Genomic DNA, 12,405 nt, shown 5'->3' with positions numbered 1-12,405 from the left:
AGGGAATTAACAGCAAGATCCTATTTTTGTGAGGCTAATGGAGGAGAACTTCAAAGCATCCAATGAATTGTGCTGAGTCATACCTGATTCATGGCATATCTCATCCTAGCCATGTTTTGCTTCTTTTTTATGTCCTACTAATCATGACGAGCACAGTACGTAAACTCAACTTTACTTCTGCAGCAAATTCCTGTGCAATTTGTTCTTCTGGATGTTAGAGAGGGATCTGGGAATTATTGCTGTGGATAGACTATGCTAGCGTCATGTAACGTGCAAGAATGAAAAATCAATTTTGCAAATACTCAGTTTCCAGAAGTTGCAACCTCTTGACTCAGCAGTAATACGTTTTGCCTCTTGGTCAGAAGGTTAACAGTTCCCCCATCGAGACTTGAACATGCAATCTAGGTTAGAATGTTGTCAAAGGTGTTGCACTATTTTGGATGTAAAATCAAGCTGTTTCACTTTCTGCTGACTCAGTTGGATGTAAAGGATTCCATGGCATAATCTTAACGTAATCATGGAGTCCCCCAGTGTTCAGGCCAACATTTGTCCTTCAACCAACGCCATTGAAAAAATACTGATCATTTAATTATTCATTTCATTTCGACTTGTGAGATTTTGCCATGCATCTGTCTACATGCAGGTAATTGTACATCAAAATTGATTTTGTGCAAATATCTTGAGGAAGGCACTATATTATTGCAGGTTCTTTAAGACATATTTCACAATCCTTCTCAATTGTCTCTTCCATTAAAGAGAATCAAAGATCATAGAGGCTGCAAGTGAGAAGGAGCTACTTCATAAATACTTTTAAGACTGGAGCCAAATTGTAGTACCTAAAGTTTTAATAAAGCTCACAGTGAAAGCAGACCATGAATAGCTGGTCACAAAGGCAGCAGGAGAACAATAGCATTCATCAATGGTTAATGCTATTTGTATATGATGCCTGTCTGATGGATTCTGACCAACATCTGTCCTCCACTATCATGATATTGCACAATGAATGTTTTTTATTCCTTCACACAGGTAATAATTTACGTAAGAGGCAGGCACACAAAAAATCATTTGGAATGAAAAAATACTGTATGTGGAAGCAGATTATGGATCAGATGGCAGCTTTCAGCCTCCCAAAAATGGCACTTTTATCATTCATTTTGTTGAACATTTATGGTGAAACAACTAGCGTTTGAAGTCTGAGGTTCTGTATCTTTTAGTGGTGAGAGGGTGTTTTATTGTTGAAGAGGTCACTTGAGGCAATGGGTCACATGAGTGGATCTGCTTTCTCTGTTTTCTGTTGAAAGCAATGAGAGCATGAATGAACCTAAAGAGTCATCCTCCCCAGGACTCGGTGCAGTTTCCTTACACGCACAATTTGCTTTGCCTTCCAAGTGTAGTACAAGTATAAGTGTGTTAGAACCTAGGAATCATCATTACTCAAATCGTCAAAAATGTTCCATGCAGTATTCTCATATGTAATAACCGAGAAATTATATTCTGTCAAATACACGTTGGGATTTGTACAGCTCTATGCACTATAACATTAGCCATATCAGCAATCTTGTAAGTAGAGCTCTAGCTCTAGCCCAATGTTTTCAAACTTTTTTGCCCAGGACCCATTTTTACCAACCAGCCATCCTTCGGATCTGCTGAAGTGATGCTGACATCTCCCTTTGAACATCCCGACCATTCTCTATCATCTCCATCAGCTCCATGTAACCCACTTCCACAAGCTCAGCATCAGGCTGTCCCCTGGGATCCTGGGATCCAGCAGCCCTCCTGGGGGTTCCTGCCTCCACCTGTTGTACATCATCAGCAATGTGGAGCTCACCAGATTGTGGCCCAGAAGCCTGACTACTAACATTTTCCACCGAGGTGTGTGTTTCTGCGCTAGTGGAGGGTGGGGATGACAACTGTGCTGCGACTACGGTGGCATCCTCAGTGCTCTCCTCCGAGGTGTTGTCCTCGGAGTCAGGAGCGAGGGCTGCACGGGATGGGCCAACATCATCGGCTGGAGGACCTGCAGGAGAATGGACATGTGGTCAGTGGGAGGGATGGATCAGTCAGTAAGGTAATCAGTACTCACGTTTGACAGGTTCCCCAGGTGAACCCGGTGGTTCCTCACGTCTGCAGCGTCCGCCAGCCTCCGTGTGGCTGATTAACCTGTCCTTGGCCACCCCAGTCATCACCAAGGCCCGCTTCACGAAGGAGGTGAGGATTCTTATGTCCGACACCCCACCGCCAGTCTGTGCCCTCTCTCGCTGATTGTGGGAGAGCTATTCCTGAGGAGAAACAGAGAGGGCACCGTTAGCCACACATGTGGTTCACAGTGATAGGAAGGAGGGTTGTGAAGGGAGGGTTGGGGTGGGGTAGGGAGGGTTGTGGGGGGGACAGAGGGGGAGGGAGGGCTGGGGGTCGGATGGGGAGTTGGGGGTGGGATGCTCCCTTGGGGCGGAGGGGCCAGCGTCGGTGTCCACTCACTCATGCTGCCTGGTGTCGGTCATTGACCTAGTTCCTGCACTGCTGGCCTGTCCTCCTGGTCATACTATCCGAGCTTACGGATGCCGTCACCTCATCCCAGGCAGTACTGGCTGCCTTGTGGCTCACCGTCCGGGATCCTCGGGAGAACATGACATCCCTCCTGACCTCCACCGTGTCCAGGAGCCTCCCCACGTCAGCATCCCTGAATCTTGGGGCCGGTCTCTTGGGTGCCATGATTGCGAGCTGGTTGGGGTTGGCTGAGCAAGTGCAGTTTAAGTGCTGCTTGACCTTGTTAGCAGGGGCTGGCAAGCGCGGTCCTGGCAAATAAACTGGCGAGCCTTCATTGCCGGCGAGACGCACATGAGGCCTCATGTAGTGGACCAATTAATGTTGAATTGTGTTGCTGGCCTCGTTGGGCCATGCGTCAGGAAGCTCACGACAATTCCCCCCCACTACCACACTGAGAAATCTTTCCGGAGAACTGCACACTCAGTTTCTTCATTTGGAGTCAGCTGCAAGTTAACAATTAATTCTGGGGTCTCAAACTTAAAGGTACTTTTCACCCGCTTCTTCCCTCTCGAAATCTGAAACTTCTCCTCTGGAAAGTAGCGACAAAAACTGTTGATCAGCGCAGCCAAATGCGACTGAATAAGGTTTCCCAGTCTACTGACAGTTCCTTTACTGACACTGTTTTCTTCGATGTGTTGTAGCAGTGTGGGGAACATGTAGTAATTTTGACTTTGCACTCGCAATTGCCAAGTTTTCGATGAATTTTGGAAAGCTTTGATTTCTTCACAGTGCCGAAAACTATCATCATCCTTCCCTTGCAATTTCATTTAGTTCATTTAGAATTGAAAAGATGTCTGCAAGGTAAGACAGAGTTAGTATTCAAGTTTCATCAGCAAACTAATCAGCCAGAGGGGACGATTTCTCGAGGAGGAAAGTGTGGATTTGATAACTCATTTCGTAAGCTCTGATTAGCACCGGACACCTTGACAGCCAACGTACTTCTGTTTTGAACAATAAATGTGTGTGCTCAGCCCCCATATCGGAACACACAGTCTCAAAAAGTCTGGTATCGAGTGCGCTGTGTTTTCTTAAATTCACAACTTTCACAATTCCTTTCCACACCACTTCAAGATCGGATGAAATTCCTTTCGATGCTAATGCCTTATGATGAATAAAATAATGGCCGTGATCTTCCAGCCACGCTACACCGGAAAAGCAGCTCGCCGCGGCTCAGAGTGACCGGTGAAAGCTGGGGGACATCGCTCCCGGGATCCAGCCGGCTTGCAATGCCGTGCAAGATTCAATGCAATCTCGTGAAACAATGAGATCAATTTTTGGCAAATCTGCATATTAGAGCGAGGCAGTAAGCCTTACTCTAATGTGCATATTCCTGAGGTACCTGAGGCTTTGGGATTTAATCCGTTTGCCTCAGAGACCTCAGGCGAGTGCTGTTTGGTACTGGTCCCCACAAACAGGGACTAGATGGAACAGCACTTATGGGGTCTACAAAGTTACATGCCCTTTGGGCAGGATGGTGCCATGGCACTGCTGGTGCCACCTGGGTACCCTGGCAATGCAGCCTGCCACCCTGGCAGTGCTACCTGGGTGCCAGCCTGGCACTGCCAAGGTGCCCAGGTGATGCTGCCAGCTGGCAAGGGCACTGCCAAGTTGGCACTGCTAAGCAGGTCTTTTTGCATGAGCATGATTAGGCCAGGGTTGCCCGGCATGGCTGTTGGCGGTGTGTGCGGGGGACCCTCCCATGTTGCATTCGGGCAGGTGGGGGGGAGGTCGGGGATGTTTTTTGGGGTCTCTTGCTACAATGGAGAGTTCTGGTGAGCAGAGCTCCTCGTTGTGCGGCCTCGGCCATGCGTTCCCCGTTTAGGCCCCTTATTCAAAGTGAGTCGCGTTGAATCCATGTGTTCCTCGGCACTGCGAGTGCCGGGAAACACGCGGCTAAACGCATTCGCTCGGGGACTTTGTTCCTTTTTGGGAAGATCGTGCCCAATGATTCCAAACAATGTCTTGACCAGCTGCCTCCTTAATCCTTATTATAACTCTGTTGTTTTTCCCAGTCATGTTGGCTGCTCCATCACTTGCAATTCGTCTGCAATGAACCCAATCAAGCCAGCACATTCCAGCCACGTAACTATTCAATGCTTCAAAAATCGCTGCGCCAGTCATGTGAGTTGGTAATGTCAGGCAGCACAGCAGATCCTCAGCAAATTCATTGTGCCAAACATACCTGTCATAATATACACCAGTATATCATGGTGCAGACACACACTGATGGACACACAGTCGGACCAATCAACATACACTACACTGCAGCCAATCACCAGTGAGAGCACATGCACTATAAAGACAAGGGACATCAGAGTTCCCGCTCATTCGAGTAGCAGCTAGCTAGGAGCACAGAGCTCACAGCCTGCAACACAGACATTCACCATGTGCTGAGTGCATCAACTGGTTAGGACAAGGCAAAGGTCTTTAGTTAAAGCTGGTATCGTATTTACCCACAGTTCTAGTGTGTTTAAATAGTTAACCTTTTAATAAAATAGTGCTGCACTACTTCATGTGTTGGTGACCTGTATGTGATCCAGAACACCCAACACATCAATGCCTAATGTAAACTAGCAAGGTTGCACAATCTGAAACGTCTGTTCTTTCATCCAGTTGTATTGAGAACTCCTGTGCTGATTTCAAATGAGAAATAAGCTGGGCTTCTTAATTCTCAGCAATGTCACAAATGTGGCGAGCCACTGTGTTATCACTAACTGGAATGCATTTCACTTTTTCAGCTGACCTCTCATCTGGGAACATATGAACTATGTCTATTGCTGCAGGGAGAATTAATCTCTGCTACAGTGTGGAGCATTTTCTCCTTACCTACATGGTAAGCTACCATGTAAGAGGCTAATTGTACTTTGTCGTTCAATGTAACATTTCTGCTAAGGACTTCAGCTGACGATTTAAGCTCTCGCTGCATCCTTTGAAAACAATCAAGAGGTTTGTCCTGGAACTCGCCATGCTTAGTCTTCAAATGCCTTTAAAGTTTTGAGGGTTTTAAACTTTCATTTGTCAGTACTTCCCTGCATATAACACACATGGACTTCGCATCCTGATTTGCGTTGGCACAACTAAAAAAGCCATACCTTAAAAAAAAAATCAACTTTATACCGCTTTGTGCCATAATAGGCTTCATCAGAGGCCTTGGAGCTCACAGCAGCACTGCGTTGTCCTGCTGTGGATTCTCCAGAGCCACTCTCTCCAGCAGGTTTAGTTGTGAGATCCTGGTCTGTTTGTGTCTCTGGCCATCTATGGCTAATTTTATGCTCGCTAGAAGTGACAAACATTCATACCCAGGGACCTGTTCTCTACAAACAAAAATAATATGTTCAAGCTTTGTGCTTTTTCTGAATTACCCAGGAACTTGGGGAACCTATAGTTCCCATTTGTTTTCTCCATGGCAATGCCTTGGCCAACCAATCACCACCCTTTTTTCCTGCAGTATAAATTGTTGTGATCACTTGAAATTTGGCATTTTTGCATTTATCCTAATGAGCGCAAGATGAAAAGCTTCAGCAACATGCCTCTCTTAAGAAATCTTCAAATAGTTTATTCTGCAGCATATATTAAGAATAATTTAGTAATTCAGGTGTATACCTGATGAAATAATTCCCACACCAATAAGAGCATCCCCACTTTGACAAGGAGCTTTAATATTTTTACCTGGAATGCTGAGTTCTCTATATCAGGGCATAGATGTTTTAAATGACCATCCCTGCAAAAAGTGAATATCATTGGTAATTTGTAGGCATTAAAACCTTCAGTGGAATGTTTTTGTTGTTGGGTGAAGTGAAATCAAGATTCAAAGAAATATCAGCATGGAAGGAGTCTACCCTTCCTGTGCAAGTGCTCAGTCCACACTGGAGCAATTTATTGCGATTGCATTTTCTTGGGTAGGGTGCTCTTTCCAAGAGCCGGTGCAGACTCGATGGGCCGAATGGCCTCCTTCTGCACTGTAAATTCTATGATATCTATGATACTTCAATATTTTTCTTCTTTGTATTTTTCCAGTTCCCTGAAATCAGTTCAGCTTCAGTGTATCTTGTCTAATAAACCTTGGCTTGAAATAAAAATCATCTAACTTTTACCTTCAATAAAATAAAACAAAATTAAATGTCTAATTCCTACTCTAAATCTCTCTCTCTCTAATGAGGAAACAATGCATCCCTCTTTAGAAGAAACACAAGGCTAATAGAGCTGAGGGATGACTAATATGTACATCCTGACCCCTACAGTCTGAGTCACCTTTTTTCTTTTGGTTAAGGAAGGCAAGAAACAGTTTAACTGAAGGACCCTGCTGAGACTGAAACCCAGTTGATCTGCCCTTCCCTGTGCATGGGTATTAAGGATTGATATACTCCCTTTCACTGTGCTGTTCATGGCTATATACATTTTGACAGAAGTCAAATAAAGATTTTAGGAGAGGTCTATTAAATATATTTTATATGCATAAATGAAGATACATTGCAATATAGATATGTTTACACACATACTTGCATACATGTATCCCCAGATCTATTACTAAAAAACTGGTTCTTGCTTGTTTGCTATCAGTTGTTGATCTGTGGCCCTGAGATTGATTCTTGCATGGAACTGAGGTAGTACTTATCTTGTTCAATTTATTATAAGAGTGCAGGTTGTTCATATATATTGCTTTTTTTTAGTGAATGGAGTGGCTGAGGCCTCAGTACAGAACAAGACTTCTTGTCATTTAGACCTAGAACAATAGCAGTGATGTGCCCTCCATTTGTATATATAAACAAGCAGAGGTCAGCATGTTGGGATTGATTTCTCTGAGTAGTTGCTAGATCCCGTTGAATTTTAATTGGGTAAAAATATTTTCACATAGAGAAGACAGAAATCTATAAGCACTATTTGAAGACTCCCACAGAGTAGAAATGCATTCTGCACCTCTTGTTAAGTCTGTATAGGATTTCTCCGGTAATATAATCATAAAAGAAACATGATTGTAGAATGAAAGGTTAGCATCAACATGATCAACTTTACTGCTAAATTTTTATTGCCGAGGAAAGGTGTTTGCTTTGTTTCTTCATACAGGATTATTTGCAACAAAAGCTTCCATAACTGATATTCTGGCAATATTACTTTTTTTTTACATTCACTCTGTTTCAGTTTTTTTTTAAATTTAGAGTACCCAATTCATTTATTTTCAATTTAGCGCGGCCAATCCACCTAGCTTGCACATCTTTTGGGTTGTGGGGGCGAAACCCACGCAAACACGGGGAGAATGTGCAAACTCCACACGGACAGTGACCCAAAGCCGGGATCGAACCTGGGACCTCGGCGCCGTGAGGCCACATTGCTAACCCACTGCACCACCGTACTGCCCTCCACTCTGTTTCAGTTTTAATGTTAAACCCAACACGCATCAAAAAACTAAAGGGGGAAGGCTTCCTGTTTTATATATAATTAAAATAACCCCATTTACGAAGAATGTGCTTTCATTAAAAATGGAAAAGCAAGATTTTAGCTGGTCAGGTGAGCTGAAAATGTGCCCTTTGTATGTCTTTTCCAGTACTTGTATATGCCTGTACATGCTTGAGATAATGTTAGAGAGATTCGTAAAGCTCATTTTCAACAGTGGCATTACTTTTAAAGTATCAATGTCAATAAAACTGGTCTTGCTGATATGAAGGACAAAGGTCACAAAACATGCAAAATGATTGTTACATATCAAAATGGCAAGATTTTCAAACATTCAGGAGCATATTAAATTACCCTAAGGTTGAATGAGCCAAGCCCACTTGAGCCTCCACGAGATTCTCGACATTACTGGCTCTCTCGCCATCTGATTTGCCTGACTCATGCCTCAACAGCTCGCCGCTAACAAGAGTGACGAATGGAAGATTTTAGGAAAATTGGATTATAAATATATTGGGCAATTAAGGGTTAAAAGCCTGGCATGGAGTGTGATTTGGTCATGAGGTAGGAGGACCACTTAATTTGATCAAAGAGAAATTGGTGAGTCAACGGTCAGAGACTACTTTGTTGGACTCCGTGTAAAACTTTAGGGGGAGATTAACTAGGGCTGGTGAGTTGGCTGGGAATAATCTAAAATTGTCGCAACAGGTAGTGAAAAAAGAGATGGATAATAAACCAAACATGTGTAGTTTTGTTAGTGGGGTGAAAGTATTAGTAATGTTATCAATGGTAGGTGAACCATTAAAAGCAAGATTTAGTGGGCTTTATCAAATTTAAAGGAAATTGAGTGAGGTGAATTATTTGACAAGAATGACAGAGATGGAAAACTCGCAGAGTGTGTCATGTTAATATGCTCAAAAGATATTTTAATAGAGAAGAAAAACTGAGGAGGTGTTAGTCATTGTAACTCAGGGAGAAGAGATAAATCCTGATGATTCTGAATTTGACATTCCTTAAATTAAATTAAATACTGAGGAAGTATTAAAATTTTTTTAAAAGTATTAAATTATTGAGTTACCTTCCAGAGGAAAATCAAAATGACCTAAAAGAATGACTTAGAGCTGTATGTGGGAATAAATTGGGAAGTACGAAAGTGATTATTCATGATGTAGATGTAGGATACATTATTCCCATTAAACAGCATCCATACAGGCTCACTCCACTAAAGTTGGCACAGGTGCAAAAGGAGATTGACAACATGCTTAAGGATGATATCATAGGAGTCATTTGCAGCGATTGGAGCTCACCAATTGTCATGGTACCAAAACTGGATAGAACACAACGATTGTGTGTGAACTATAGAGAGGTCAACGCAGTTATGAAGTCAGCTTAGTATCCTATTCCTCATTTGTAAGACTGTGTTGACAAGGTGGGATAAGCACATTTTATTACCAAACTTTACTTACTTAAAGGATATAGTCAAGTACCTTTATCAAAGAGGGTGAAGGATGTTTTGGCTTTTGTGACGCTAAATGATCTGTATCAATTTAAGGCCATGCCATTTGGAATGAAGAATGCGCCAGTAACATTCCAAAGATTAACCAACAAGTTCATCTCTGGATTAAACAAATGCGTAATATATATATTGACGATTTGTTGGTGTTCCGTGAAACATCGAAGGAGCATTTGGAACATTTGAAGGAATTATTCAATCGATTAAAGGAAGCTGGATTGGTGGTAAATTTGGCTAAAAGTGAATTTGCGAAAGCTCATCACATTCTTGGGCCATACAATTGGACATGGTCAGTTGGCCCGACGGAATGTGAAAATGAAAGCTTTTGGAGAATTTCCAATACCATCAACTAGGAGAGAGGTCCTGAGATTTCTGGGCATCAGTGATTTCTACCGGAAATTTGTGCCAAATTCAGCAGATCAAATTCAGCTCCACTGACTGAACTTCTAAAAGCAAACACAAAAAATGTCAGTGGACGTCAGAATGTCAGGGGGCATTCGATAATATGAAGACTGTGTTACTCACCACATCAGTATTGATGACACCTAATTATGTCAAGCCATTTAAGGTGGCAATTGGTGCAAGTGATGAGGTATTTTTCTAGGAAACTCAAGATTCACCAAAGGAAATATTGACCATCGTGAAGGAGACATTGAGTTTGGAATTGGAGTTACAAAATTTTAACATTTATGTCAGTAACAATTTATCTGAGACATATATATAGACCATAACCCATTAAACTTCTTGGATAAATTTAAAAATCAAAATGCAAGACGGTTCCGATGGAGTTTATTGTTACAACCCTCTAATTTACAAATTCTACATGTGGCAGGATGCTAAAATGTGATTGCTGATGCTTTATCATGACTGTGACACATGAGGAGACGAAAGCGGACTATATTCATGTTGATGTTTGCCTGTTTGAAAATGTAAAATGATATAAAGTATTATTTGCATGTAATTATAAGAAATGTTTAAAGCTAAAAAGGTTTAGAAAAATGAAGCCATCTGTTTCTATTGCTAGTTCATTTCTTTTAAAAGGGGAGGCCTGTCAAATAGAGGATTTTAGGAAAATTGGATTATAAGTGCATTGGGCAATTTAAGGGTTAAAAGCCTGGGGTTAGAGTATGAGTGACTGCAGTGGTCATGTTTATTTTTTTTTAAAAGGATTCTGTTTTGCTGGTTCCTGAGCTTTTAGCAGCCAGAAGGTGAAATTGACAGAGGAATGGGTTGGGGCTAATGCACTGTGGCTTTACTGGGGACAGTCCCAGGGGAGTCAATGTGCTTTCAGTCCCTGGAAAGTTAAATTGTTTTTCAGCTTGTGGAGATGATGTCATTGCTGGGCGGAGCTAAGAGATTCAGAGAGAGAGATTCTTGTGAAAGCTTTTGGGAAAAGAGTTGGTCTGATTTGTTAACCCTTGTTTAGACCTGAAGTAAAGGCAGTTTTCTTTCCCAGTATGAGAGTTAAGAGCAATAATAGTAAAAAAAAGGAGCAGTCTTGTCTGAGGCCAAGGAAAGCTGAAACACACCAGGTGAACCAACTTTTTGAAGACATCTACCCAGAGTCTGCAGCGGTTCTAACCGGGGCCCAAATCTGTTCTGTAAAGCAAGTATTACTCTCTGCAATGCTGATTTTATGATGGATTGAGAGGTGTAAGTTTCTTTTCTTGTTGTTTAATGGGGAATTGAGTCGTAGTGTTTAAGGGGTAATTGTAAGCTATTCTTTTGGGTGTGAAGTTAACAAATTTAATATTGTATTCATAATAAAGTTTTGTTTCAAAAATACCAAATCCCTATTTCTTCATGCAATCATTCCTGGAGCGAATCATTCTCTCCGTGCAGTCTTACAAATAAACTAAAATATCGGGATTTTGATCCAGTATCCTGACCACTGTTGGGGTCTGGTCTGAGATGGTAATACAAGGGAGAGCTGCTTTTAAGCACTTCCTCACCACTTCCTCGCCATTCACTCCCAGCCAGCGCGATGACCTGCTCCTCACTTTGTGGATAGTAGCCTTCGTGACGCTGTGGATGAGAGGCGGGCCACAGTGTTGCCCCGTGGGGATTGGAGGACCAGCAGCAAGGTCAGCAATTCCACCTGGGAGGTTTGCCGTCCACTGTAGGAAGAAGACAAATGACCTCCAAAGAGCTTCAAAGGTAAGTTACCACCTCTCTCCTGGCATCAGCTCCGCCTGCCACCCCTCAAATGCCCAGACCCCCCCTCCAAATCACTAGCTGACACTTTGCACCCTCCCCACATTTGACCTTCGTGCTTGTTCCTCAGAGTCCCCGCCACCCACCAACACAACCCCTTCATGTCCAGGTGCAGTGCCCACACACGCCACCTACTATAAGTCCTCTGACCCATCGAGCATGCAGCTCACAATACCCTCTCTTTGTCCCCACAGGAGAAGATAGCCCATAATAAATGGGAAAGGGCCAAGACGGGGGCGGACCCCCAGAGATTCGGGTTCTCACCCCTTGTGAGGAACGGGCCCTGGAAATTGCGGGGTTGCCCATGGAGAGAGCAGTGACTGACAGCGAGATTGGCCTGCACCAGAGAAGTGAGGATCCGCTGCCCCTTCACCCAGATGACCTGAATAAAGTGAGTTCATGTCAGACAAAATGATCCTTCCCTCTCACTGACCACATGTCCATTGTCTCGCAGGATCTCCATCTGATGGGGCATGGCCATCCGGAGTCATTCCTTCCCCGTCACCCAAGAGAACACCTCGAAGGAGAGCTCCAAGGTGACCACCATTGAGGCATCACAGCTTTCACCCGCACTTTCCATCAGCGCAGGGACACACACACACATCGGTGATGACATTAGTGGACAAGCTTCTGGGGCATGATCTGGTGAGCACCACACAATTTCTGATGCACATCGTGTCACGATATGCGGACACATACATAATGATATACAGACAAGCAGCTAATGGACACAGAGAACAGGA

General features: G+C 43.3%; 1 long non-coding RNA gene across 1 annotated transcript in view; it reads left to right on the top strand.

Moving 5' to 3' along the window:
- LOC140430633 (uncharacterized) overlaps positions 1-11,179 on the top strand; it is a 74,845-nt gene extending 63,666 nt beyond the window's left edge. Inside the window, exon 3 of the long non-coding RNA XR_011949475.1 lies at positions 9,488-11,179. This is a non-coding gene — a long non-coding RNA (uncharacterized lncRNA). The remainder of the gene's footprint in view (positions 1-9,487) is intronic.
- The last annotated feature ends 1,226 nt before the right edge of the window (positions 11,180-12,405 follow it).

The sequence above is a fragment of the Scyliorhinus torazame genome, chromosome 10 (assembly GCF_047496885.1).
Source record: "Scyliorhinus torazame isolate Kashiwa2021f chromosome 10, sScyTor2.1, whole genome shotgun sequence".
NCBI lineage: Eukaryota > Metazoa > Chordata > Chondrichthyes > Carcharhiniformes > Scyliorhinidae > Scyliorhinus > Scyliorhinus torazame.
Note: the sequence above shows the minus strand (reverse complement) of the source record. Positions and strands in the feature narration are given on the sequence as shown.